General features: G+C 34.7%; 1 protein-coding gene across 3 annotated transcripts in view; it reads left to right on the forward strand.

Annotated features, from left to right (window-relative positions):
* Window positions 1–204: 204 nt before the first annotated feature.
* LOC105211703 (protocadherin-like wing polarity protein stan) overlaps window positions 205–13,410 on the forward strand; it is a 95,697-nt gene continuing 82,491 nt past the window's right edge. For all 3 annotated transcript variants that reach the window (XR_008471751.1, XM_011183284.3, XM_054233393.1), the window contains exons 1-2: window positions 205–1,731; window positions 12,821–13,024. The gene's annotated coding sequence lies outside the window, so the exon portion shown is untranslated. The remainder of the gene's footprint in view (window positions 1,732–12,820; window positions 13,025–13,410) is intronic.

Genomic DNA, 13,410 nt, shown 5'->3' on the forward strand with positions numbered 1-13,410 from the left:
ATTCATTAACAGCACTGTTAACGTCGGCAGCGTCGTCACTGTTATAAGAACTCTGCACACATAACGGTGGTGGTTTTTGTCTTATTGGAGTTGACGTCAACGCCGTCGCCGTCGCCGTCGTTAACGTAACGTCCGTACTACACGCAGCGCTATGCTCACCAACGCGCTAATCGGTGAATGAGTTTCAGTTTTGGTTGACTACTCGTGGTGTTCGGACGTGTTACGGAAAAGTGCAGTGCAACGGCGTACACTGTGTATCAACACAACAACAACGCACACACACACACACACACTCTACAAAGGGAGCATAGAGATAGTGATGGTGCAACCCTAATAAAAAAAAGGGGAGGAAAGTGCGACATAGTGAAGCAAAGCAAAACAAAATACAAATGTGAGTTTCTATGTATGTATGTGTGTGAGAATACATGTTGAAGCGATAATAATGAAAGCGGTTAGTGCAAGAAAATAAAAATACATACATATATACATACAAACGACTTAAGTGCTAAAAGTCGACTGCAATCAGCGTATGTGCAACAAAATACGACAACAACAACAACAACTACAAAACGACGAAAGACGTTAGTGTGGCAAAGTAGCAAGTTGGCCTTTTCGTCTTACCGGTTTTTTGACATCAACACACAGGCAAGCTACAACAACTACAAACACACACACACGCAAGTGTATTAGTGTTTGTCTACGAATCTATATGTATGAGTCGTCACACCGCTTGTTTGGCCCAATATTTGTGTGAATTGTGCGTCCAAACGCGTTTATAGCGCCGACAGCGCTGCCCGCAGCAGCAATCGCTAACGTTATTAACGTTGACTTTGCGGTCGTTGTTGCTATTGAGTTGAGTATTTTCGAATTATACGTTGCGAGACGTTCGCCACACCACACGCACACACACATATATATATATATAAATATTGCAAGTGTAAAGGTGTTTGTTACTTCGGTCTCAAGTTGGCTTTTTCATCTTTGTGGGCCGTCGTCGAGTGTGTCTGTCTGTCGTTCGGAGTTTATTTTTGTGTGGTTTCTGAATTTTGTATATTTTTCGCTCAGCAAATTTGTGCGCCGTGTGTGTGAATTAGTAGAAAATTCAAAACTCCAAATATATTACTGTTTACTGGCATTACAACAACAAAAACTTCCAGAGGTGACGAAAAATTTGAGAAAATAAATTATTAAAAAAGTATTAAATGACAGCTCAAACGGTTAAGTTTGGCTTCAAATACAGTTGTGCAATTCCATGAGATTATCTGCGAGTGCTTGTGCTGACCAATTTGGTGTTGAGATATATGTACGAACATACATATTTATATAAAGTATGTAATATTCATAAGGAAAAAATATAAAAATTATATATAAATGAAAAATGAAGTAAATATATAAATTAAATTAAATTATATAATATATTACAAATTACATAAATATATAAATATATATACCATAGAGTGTGAATTTCTTTATTAAACCGGAATTAGCAGTCATAAAAAATATTACAAAACTAAAAATTATTAAGCAAAATAAAAAAATACAGTGTATGCAACTAAATAATAATAAAAAATATTACAATAATTAAAACATAAAATTTTTGGTGAAACTTAGCAATTACTTTTGTGTGTGTATTTGCAAGCGCTTGGCCGCTTCGTGGCTGCAATACGCTTGCCAACAACTGCACTTTGGCATACATCTTTCAACTGGAAATGCCACGGAATTCAAATCATAGTAAGTTGTAAACACTTGAGCGTAAAAAAGTGGCACAATACCACCATAAGCTGCCAATATAATCTATATGTACATATGTATGCATGTATGCCTAAGTAGTGAAATGCAAAATTATGTATGAATATTAGTTGAGACTGCAAATTTCGCTCTAACTATATAGAACGCCAATAGTTCAAAAGATCACTTTTATTTCTTATCTCATTATGTATTGAGGTGTCTATAATGATTATTTCTGTGAAGAATGTGAATTTGTTTGAATAAATAATTTTTCTTGCATAGAAAATTAATATGTGAGGTTAGTATGTATGTATTTCTTAGATGATAACAATAAAGCTTTTACGCCTTATTTTGTAAATAAACATTTCTAAGTTTGTTGTTGTTGTTATAAAATCAAAAAAATATCCAATAAATAATTTTGGATATTGCTCATGATTCGACAATCCCTTGGCGAATATACAATAGGGTCTGTTTCATTTATCGTTAAACCTACTTTCAAGGGTGATCTCGTAATCGTCTTTCTAACCGATTGGTACCCAAAACCATATTTTTTGGATTCTGATGTTTCTATATACACATATAAAACTCTTAACAAAATATGAAACTTAGAAACTGAAAGCATGTTCTGCAGTTTAGACATTAAGCAAATTATTTTCCTGAGCTTTTTGTTTCTGAACTATTTTTTTGCGAGATTGTCGGTGTTACTGGTACCTCATGTGTTCAGTCCATATTGTATACTACGTTAGGACCGACATTGAAAACATCTTGAAAACACAATTTGTGGATTGTGGAACCAAAGTCGTTCTGACGACATAATGTGTTTTCGATGAGTTTTCATTGACAGTTCACAATTCAATTATTTGTTTGTTTAACTTTTGAGCAACGAGAATGGCAAGTTTTGGAATCTTTAATATTTGCTTTAAATTATTATTAATGATCCTTTTTTATAGAATCACGACAAGAAAATGTTAATAATGAAGGTATTGGCTTTGAAGAGTCAGATAAATATCTTGCGCAACGATGATACTTCAAGAGAATTTATATCTTATTACCCAGCACCTTGGCCTTGCAAAAAAGATAGAAGAGTTGAACAAACATCGTTTAATGCTTATTTAAATGACTATTTTTTCTGGGCCCGCGAAGAGCAAGCAACTTATTTTGCCACAATTCAATTAGAAGCGCTTCCTCCTTCTCACCCCACGAATTTCTATTTTTGTACTTTTTTTTTTCTCCATTCTTTTGAAAATGTAAACAAATATTAATTGACAATTCGGGGATGGCAAAATATGTATATTGACTAAACTAGAGCAGGCATTATAATGAGTGAAATGTAAGTTTTCAAATAGTTTTCAGCGAAAACTCTGATTTCGTTTGACCGATTTTGCATGGATGAAAACATAAGTTTAAGAACGAAAACTCATTTTTTTCTATGAAAACATGTTTTCAATGTCGGTCCGAACATAGTATCACATCATTTCACAGAGTTCCCACTCTAAACTAATAAAACAGGATTTATAATTTATGCGGCTTGCTAAAAGAAATCAATTTAAAATAATATGGTAAATCGCCAAAGTAGATCAAATATTGATTCAATAATATTGATCAATAATATTGGTATTATAAAAGACTCTTTTACAAAGGAAGCGTCAGTTTATCTTTAGAACAGAATTCTTAGATTTCAAATAGGAATAATTAAATGTCAATAGCAAAATATTACAATTAAGAAAAAAATCATAACTCTAAACGGAGGAGATTCTCTGTTTTAATAATATTTTAAAATAAAGAAGAGAAGAAGTCTCACTGATTGTGACCAATCTGACACAATTTTTATTAAAAACTGTCGTGTAAATTTAGTTTATTTCAAAATATACCGAATAAATATTTCTATAATATACACAGCAGAAAGCTGAGTTGCATCAAAATAATTTATGAAAATTTTAAATTTTTTGGTTTTTACCCACGCATGCATATAAGTATGCTTCCATTTATGCACTTTAAGTACACCTACATACATATGCATGCCTTGTAACAACTTAAAGCTAAGAAATTCTCCAAATATTTGTGAAGTTTAATAACCTTTAAGAAGAATGGAAAAAAATTTCTGATTTGACATCGTCCAGATGCAACAAGTTGTAAAACAAATTCGAAATACAAACAACTGTATATGTGTGTGTGTGTGAATGTGTGAAAACATTTATTACTTTCATAAATAAATTAACCAAGTTTAACGAATCAAAGGCACGTTGTAATAGAAATTCTACTAAAATACAAACAAACAAACATACAAACAAATACCATATAAAAAATGTAAGTTCATTTGTACTGACTTTTAGCCATTCTCTGTTAGTGACTTTTAACTATTTATAAGCAGTTAGCAGCTCTTTTGCGCACGTTTGTTATTGTATCTAAATATGTGCCTATGTCGAAATGTCCGCCTACGCCGCTATGTGACTTGAATTATTGATTGTTTGGTTTTCATATTTATTCAAACAACGTAGGGAAATACCATTTTACACTATTAACAGAGCGCAGAGCACATTGTACGAATATGCTATGCTTTTGGTATAAAAGTGAACAATAATCATACTTAAAAATTAATGATAGTGAATTGAGTGTTTTTGAAAACGTTCGTATTGGTTGATTTCATTGAAAAGGTCACTATATCAGTACTCATTTATATGCAAAAGTGTAGGTTTTTAATAGAATGAAAGGTTGAGTTTGCAGGAGGTTTTAATGTTGTTGTTATATCAATAGTGCTCCAAAAATTTATTCATGGAAATCCATATACAACAACGACATCAAAATGCATTTAAAGCTTTACAAAACTCTTCGAATCCTTTTGAGTAGATCCCATTCGCCACAATCACAAATTAAATTATTGGAACGGGTGTTCCCAAGATAAACCGCAACATCCTATGGAAACCTAACAGACCCGAACTCATTTTGCTCTTCTCTTAATGCGTTCGAAGTATTTGGAAACATATCAAAGATTGAAATATATATTTTCTTAATGTAAAGACAAGAGAAGGAAGGCGAAAATTATTGAAACAATGCGCCATTGCGGTTTATGAGGTTACTGCCAATAAATATAATGATTTCGTTGAAAATATGAATGAATATGTATGAATGAAAGCAACAACAAATAGTAAAGTTCAATTCAAACCTAATGAAGTATTTAATTATACCAGTCTAAGTGTTTTATACCAGTGATTCGGCACTTTCAAAGTTTGCGCGAATTGAAGACAGCAACTTTTTATTTACCTTTACTTGTTCAAGAATCTTATACCGGAATTCTATTCGCCCGATCATCTTAATGAAATTTAAAATGTATATACTTTGCTCCCAGGACGGTTATCACACCTTGAAATAAAACCAGTTTAGTCTTATTGGCAATGCCAATGTGGGTTTGAAATTTAGTCCTCTCTTTCACTTAAGGAGCTATACCAGTGTGACTTTTAAAAAATTCGATTTTCTTTTGGTAATTTGATAGTTCTCAAAAATATCCTGTGAAAGTGGTAAGGTCGTATCTTTGTTTTTGAATGACAGCGTTCTAAAGAGCGACCGCTCCCAGGTATAAGCCGCTATATAAACGGGTTTTTCTCGAAACGACATTTTTCAAAATTTCTGACTCAACGAGAAATTTACCGACCGGATTTAAATTTAAACAATAACCTACGATCTTTTTGATTTGTTAAAAATTATCAATTTGGCATTAAAAAATTATAATTTTTTGACCTAAAAAACGATATTTTTTTAACTATGCTATTTTGTTAATTTTTGATATATAGGTCGTTGCATAGTAAATAGCTTCAACTTTAACAACCTTTTTGAATTGTCTTGTTTCAGCTAGTCATTCGGCAGGAATCATGTCAGCAGTTAGGGAACTTTTTTTGGCACCTCCGAAGAAATATATGCTTCCCCTTACTTTTGCATTATTTTTCAAAGTCTTAAAATATTTCTTCATCTACATATACCACTATTAAAAAGAGGAAAGATTTGTATGTATGTTTGTAATGAATAAACTCGAAAACTACTATGCCGATTTCTAAAATTCTTTCACCACTGGAAAGTTACATTCACCCCCAGTATTTGCTATATTTTTTGTTGGAATCTCAACTTTTTGGAAATAGTTCCCAGGTGAGGGTATTAAAAAGACCCCGTGATGGAGAACCTTAATCTGAAACTGCAAATCGTCTTGCAAGTCATTCTCTTCGCATCGCTATCGCGTGCCAGAGAGTTGAGTAACGAGCGCTCGCAGCCAAGCCTGCCAAGTACGCGCTTGAGAGTGGAGTATGAAGCGTGTGCAGCGGCTTGAAGAACAAAATATTAGAAACATATAAAGCTCGCACTAGGGCGTCGACCTCTGAGCGTTCCCAACGCCTTCATAATCATAGAGAAAGACAACGGACACCAAAGCCTAGAGGTCCTCATCAAGTTTTAGCTCATTGCAAATAAAATATAATTTCATGTTAGAATTTTCCTAATTTTACTTTTTTAAAATGAACCCACAGAAGAAACGGGAAAGTACATATATATGTATGTATGGGAGAGTGTGTATAAGATTAAACCTATAACTTTATGTTTGTTTAAGCCGGTGCGAGACCGGAGCAATCTGCTAGTATTATATATTATATTTTCATAGTATTTTTTTTCACACAAAAAATTTTTCTTGAATATAATAAATACAAATAAATAAGTACCGTAAGAGAAATGTTAACAGCTGTTAACAGCCTAACACGCTTATATGCATCAATTATTTTAATTTAAAACACTTTTTGATAATAAAAGAGAGAAGACAACAACTATAATTGATGCTTCCGCATGAATAAATTGAATTTTGAATTAATAAAATAAAATAAGCAAATTTAAAGAAAACAGTATTTATCACTAACAATAACAGAATAGCAGCTCTTAATGTGCTTATATAGGCGGAAAAAATAAACTTTCAAATAAATTATCGCGTGTTAACAAAATTTAAATAAATATTAGCTGTGTTATTAATTCGCACTATGCATTAAACGCTGCTCTATTTATATGCATGCCATAGTTATTACGGCGCTTAAGCGCGCAATCACACATACATATGTATATATAATATAGAGTTAGCAGCCTCAAGCTGATAATCGCTCAACACACGCCGGCAGTATTTGTTTAGAACAACTTTTATCCGCTTGCTCATGTTTTATAAATGCAACATTCTGATATTTCATTTTTCCCACAAAGCATACATATATGATATACATATGTATGTATGTGTGTGTGTGTATATAATTAAATAACACGCGCAATTATGAGCATGCACCTTGCTACATATATACACACATTATTGTAGTTATGTTGTTGCGAACAAACGCTTAGAGCAATTGCATTTTCGCACAGAATTAATTTTTGCCATTTTATGCGTCGGGCCAATAGCCGCCACAGATGAAGCTCCACTCACTTATTGCAATTACACATACACATACACATGTAAGTATATATGCATTCATGTGTGTGTTTGCTGGTGCCACGCGTGCGCAAAACAACAAATAATAATAAAATTGCAAGCGAATTGTGAATTGCAAAATTGCAGCTGCCTTCGAGCAATTCTGCCACACGAAATAAATTCCTTTTACTAAGCGAACGTTTGTATGCCACTTGCCGCACACACACATACATAGATAATGACTGCACCATCGATAGCTGTGCTGATAGCTAGTTGACTGCCCGTTTTGTTGTTGTTGTTGTTGTTTTTGCCGTCCGAAACTCGTTCAATTGTAAGATATAACGGGTGATTTTTTTGAGGTTAGGATTTTCATGCATTAGTATTTGACAGATCACGTGGGATTTCAGACATGGTGTCAAAGAGAAAGATGCTCAGTATGCTTTGACATTTCATCATGAATAGACTTACTAACGAGCAACGCTTGCAAATCATTGAATTTTATTACCAAAATCAGTGTTCGGTTCGAAATGTGTTTCGCGCTTTACGTCCGATTTATGGTCTACATAATCGACCAAGTGAGCAAACAATTAATGCGATTGTGACCAAGTTTCGCACTCAGTTTACTTTATTGGACATTAAACCAACCACACGAATGCGTACAGTGCGTACAGAAGAGAATATTGCGTCTGTTTCTGAGAGTGTGGCTGAAGACCGTGAAATGTCGATTCGTCGCCGTTCGCAGCAATTGGGTTTGTGTTATTCGACCACATGGAAGATTTTACGCAAAGATCTTGGTGTAAAACCGTATAAAATACAGCTCGTGCAAGAACTGAAGCCGAACGATCTGCCACAACGTCGAATTTTCAGTGAATGGGCCCTAGAAAAGTTTGCAGAAAATCCGCTTTTTTATCGACAAATTTTGTTCAGCGATGAGGCTCATTTCTGGTTGAATGGCTACGTAAATAAGCAAAATTGCCGCATTTGGGGTGAAGAGCAACCAGAAGCCGTTCAAGAACTGCCCATGCATCCCGAAAAATGCACTGTTTGGTGTGGTTTGTACGCTGGTGGAATCATTGGACCGTATTTTTTCAAAGATGCTGTTGGACGCAACGTTACGGTGAATGGCGATCGCTATCGTTCGATGCTAACAAACTTTTTGTTGCCAAAAATGGAAGAACTGAACTTGGTTGACATGTGGTTTCAACAAGATGGCGCTACATGCCACACAGCTCGCGATTCTATGGCCATTTTGAGGGAAAACTTCGGAGAACAATTCATCTCAAGAAATGGACCCGTAAGTTGGCCACCAAGATCATGCGATTTAACGCCTTTAGACTATTTTTTGTGGGGCTACGTCAAGTCTAATGTCTACAGAAATAAGCCAGCAACTATTCCAGCTTTGGAAGACAACATTTCCGAAGAAATTCGGGCTATTCCGGCCGAAATGCTCGAAAAAGTTGCCCAAAATTGGACTTTCCGAATGAACCACCTAAGACGCAGCCGCGGTCAACATTTAAATGAAATTATCTTCAAAAAGTAAATGTCATGAACCAATCTAACGTTTCAAATAAAGAACCGATGAGATTTTGCAAATTTTATGCGTTTTTTTTTTAAAAAAAGTTATCAAGCTCTTAAAAAATCACCCTTTACGAGCATTTAACATACATCAAGCAAGCGAGTAGCGAAGAAAAAAAACCAAATAGATAAAAGATATAAAGTAAGACAAGCTGATGAACATGTGGAAGAAATAAAGAAAAAAATATTAAGAAAAGGAAAAATAAAAGAAAGAAAAATATTCATTTTAATAGCAAAAATGAAAGAAGTTGCCTAACCGGTTTCGGCGTTAGTGCCACTGCGGCGGCGACTACTGGCATTGCTACTGCCACTATTTGCAATTGTGGCCGACACCGTTGTATTGACTGCTGCTTTGTGCGCTGCTTGCGTCGCTGCTAACTGCTAGTCAGTTTGGTAGTACTTTTTTTCTTGCTTCGTTGACGTTGCAGGAGTCCATTCTGCGACTGCATACTTCATAAACACACACACACACACACACACATACACACTCACTCGCATATATTTGCCTTGCGAAGCCAAGAAGTGCCGCTACATCACTGCCACTGCCCTCAACTATACACCACTCACTGTGTTCTTATTGCATTCACTGTTGTTTTTGCTTTTGTTGTTGCTGCTGTTGGCGCTGATGGACAAGTGGCAAGCCCGTGTTGCAATTGCACAGGTGACTTTGCATTCTGCTTCTACTTTTTACTTTTTTCTCCCCCTTTTTCCACAGCGTGTACTTGTAGTTTTACCTTGTTCCTTCTTGCATACTCGTACTTTTTCGTTTTCTCATTCAGCCTTCACTGTCGGTTTTTTGTTCGATTTTCTAGCGCTTTTTAATCTGCATGCATTTCCATATCATTTTCACTGTGCGTTTTGCTGGTTCACCACCTGTTTTTTGTGCGCATTCTTTTCTGTTTACTCGTGCATCGGTGTGTGTTTGTCGTCTTGCTTTAAGCCAGAATGCGGCTAAATCCGCGTTAAGTTTAGCTTATCCGTTGAATTGTTGTACGTGGTGCGCCACTAGCAGCACCAGTGTGCTGTGCTGTGCTATTCTTAGCGCGCTTACATGCCTTTCGTCCCTTGTCTTTCAGCCTGGCATATAAACAGAGTCATGATGTGGTACATACTCGTATTGGTTGCAACAAGCACTTGTAGCAACAACTTTTATTGCCGCAGGCAGATTTTTCCGCATTTTTATGCAACAAATTTCTTGCTTGAACTTTCAAGATAAGTTTTAACAACGCGCTTCTTTTTTCACGCTTTGGTGGTTAAAGTTTACATATATTGAAGTCACTTTTGGATTATAATGAGTTTCCTTTGAGACCTTCTACTTATCTGAGTAGACTAGTTTGACATACACATGTACTTGGTTTCATATTGATTGGAAAGAAATACATACATAAATATCTCTTGGATGTATATCGGAAGATTTCAGTTTTAATTTTAACTAACTTGAAAATTAGAATTTTTCAATGAAATATAAAAATATATATAACTTTTTTGACGAAAAAATAGTAACTGATATCGCTCGTTTAATATACGATATTCACCACCTTTCCATATATGAACTGAATAACCACACTTTTCCATTCTATCTGACTTAACTATAGCTTGTTCACAATCTTGTTATTGTAATTACCCCGTCTCATAACATAGATATAGTCATAAAGAATCTAAAATGTATAGCCTCCATCGTAACTTGTTTAAGATGTACTCTTTTCTCTTGGGATTTCCTTGGTCAATATACCATCGCTAGCGATCCGATCGACTATTTTGAAACAATTAAGAATACATGGAGTTTAAGAGAGCGACCAATATATTCAGTATAAGTATAGTATAGTATAAGATTAGTTCATTAAAAAGATAATATTGCTTGTCATTCCTTCTCCATTTAATTATACCAGTCTTTTGTATTTATACCAGTTTTTTGTTCAATTAACTACTCTCTATTTTTCGTTTGTTACTCCATTTTTATACTCTCGCAACCTGTTGCACGGAGTATAATAGTAACGGTTGTTTGTGTCACCAAGAAATATAAGAGTTAGATATGGGGTTATATATACATAAATGATCAGGATGACGAGTAGATTTGAAATCCGGATGTCTGTCCGTCTGTCTGTGCAAGCGATAACTTGAGTAAAAATTAAGATATCTTAAACTTATCATGTTCCTTGGCACCCTGAGGAGGTTGCTTTCGAAAATGGGCAAAATCGGTCCACTGCCACGCCCACAAAATGGCGGAAACCGAAAACCTATACAGTGTCATAACTAAGCCATAAATAAAGTTATGAAAATGAAATTTGGAACATAGGATCCCATTAGGGAGGGGCACATTCGGATGTAATTTTTTTGGGGAGGTGGGCGTGGTCCCGCCTTCAAATTGGTTTTTTGTACATATATCGGAAACCAATAGAGCTATATAAACCAAACTTTCTGCAGTCGTTTTGTTTAGCCACTTCTTAGTACAGTCCAAAAATGAAAGATATCGGATAATAACCACGCCCACCTCCCATACAAAGGTTAGGTTGAAAATTACTAAAAGTGGGTTAACTCACTAACGAAAAACGGCAGAAACACTAAATTTCACATAAGAAATGGGAGATGGAAGCTGCACTCAGATTTTTCTACAAAATGGAAAATGGGCGTGGCGTCGCCCACTTATGGGTCAAAAACCATATCTCAGGAACTACTTGACCGATTTCAATGAAACTTGGTTTGTAATAGTTTCCTTACATCTCAATGATATGTTGTGAAAATAGGTGTAGTGAAATCGGTTCACAACCACGCCTACTTCTTATATACCAGAACTTTGAAGACAATCTGAATCGTTTACTTTACAACATGTAAAGTGAGCACTAGTGAAGATATCGGTGCAGAACTTTGCACAAATACTATGTTTATAGTGTGGCAGCCCCATTCAAAATCGCCGAAATCGGACCATAGGTTTTTAAGGTCCCATATATCGAACACGAGGACCTCGCTGCTTCTAGTCTAATATTATGGTGTCCAACTTTCAATGGACTTTATACAATATGACGAATATGTGGGTCAAATTGTGTATTACATAATATAATTAAAGTCAAATAAATAAATTGCGAGAGTATAAAATGTTCGGTTACACCCGAACTTAGCCCTTCCTTACTTGTCTGTAGTCTATTTGTGTGTTCGATTAATCACTAACTAAGTTTCACTCTTTATTCCACCTCTATTTGTTTATGCCAATATATCTGCATTAATACTACTGTTTAGTTCGATTCGCCAATCTCTCTAAGGTTTGCTAAACGAAGACAGCTTAATTTTAATGACAAGAAGTTGTTACTTACCTTAATTATTCCATTAAGGGGAGTCTGACAACAACCTAAAATTCCTTATTCCTCATTTCCTTATTCCAGACTCTTGCATTTATACTAGTGGTTTGTTCGATTCTCTAATCACCAAAATTTGCTACTATTACTTAACGTTATTAATGACAAGGTATTGACACTCCAAATATTTACCTTAATAACAACATTAATGTGAGGAAAACTTATATAACTCTCAAATTGACCAGTGACATTTACCCGGCATGCAAAGTTCAATGATTTATGATGAATTTTGTCCAAAAATTCCATGGAATTTAAGTAATCAAGTGCTAAAGAAAAGTTTTTCGCATTTTGTTTTGATCGTGCTTCGTCGTTGAACTTGGCCACAAGCGTTTAAACTATTAGAATGGACTCAGTATTAAAGTGTATACTTATTTATATACTTAAATAGGTAAATATTTGTGTGTAAGCATCTAGTAAATTGTGTAAAAGTCAATGCACGCGCTGTCGGCGAACGCGCAATTTATTATGCCAACAAACAATGTTGGTTTTGCTAATTTATTTTAAGCGATTTTTTTTCTGAGTTGCTTCATTAAATGCTGCTCATTTAGTTAAAGTAGCGCATACGGTTAGTTAATTTACATATCTATGTGACGTCTCAATTGTTGAAGATATATTGTAAAATAATCGTCAATAAATGAATGAGTAGCTTTACAATTAATTTAAATAAATAGGGTATCATTTTTAGTCCAGTTTCTGCCTTTACATTTACATTAATATAAAATTTTTCTCTTTCTATTTGCAGTTAAATATTCTGTGAAAGTGTTCTGATTTATTTATTTAACATCAGTGGCAATAAATAAAGCATAATAAACGGTGGTTTAGTGCACTGAATAGCAAGCTTAACTTGTGGATTAACTTGGATTTGATATTTCGGATTTTATTTCCACATCGTTCCCATTGTTAAATGAATAGTGACTGCATGCTGTGGATATTTCAGTGAAAAAAGGTAAGTGGCATCCAAATATTCTTAACTTTCTTTATAATTTATTTGCTATTTTTGAATGACGAAACGAACAAACAACTCGTATAAATTAACAAATTTAATAAAAATGGGAAATAAAGCGTATTTATACCTGAAATGAGGTATTCTTACATTAAAGCTTTAGATTCTACCACATTAATGTTTCTTTTTTATTTTATTCATGCCTAATGAACCTTCCTGCACTCGCTAAAAGCTTTGCGTAGAGCACTCTGTATTCAAAGTACCATCATTTGTAATAGGCTTAGTAATCAATGGACGCAGTTACCAAGTAACAAAGGTTAATCACCTTTAATTATTCTCTCGTAAAGGTAGTTTGCTTCTTGCTTTATAATGTACTTGATTTCTTGCCG

The sequence above is a fragment of the Zeugodacus cucurbitae genome, chromosome 6 (genome assembly GCF_028554725.1).
Source record: "Zeugodacus cucurbitae isolate PBARC_wt_2022May chromosome 6, idZeuCucr1.2, whole genome shotgun sequence".
NCBI classification, from domain to species: Eukaryota; Metazoa; Arthropoda; class Insecta; order Diptera; family Tephritidae; genus Zeugodacus; species Zeugodacus cucurbitae.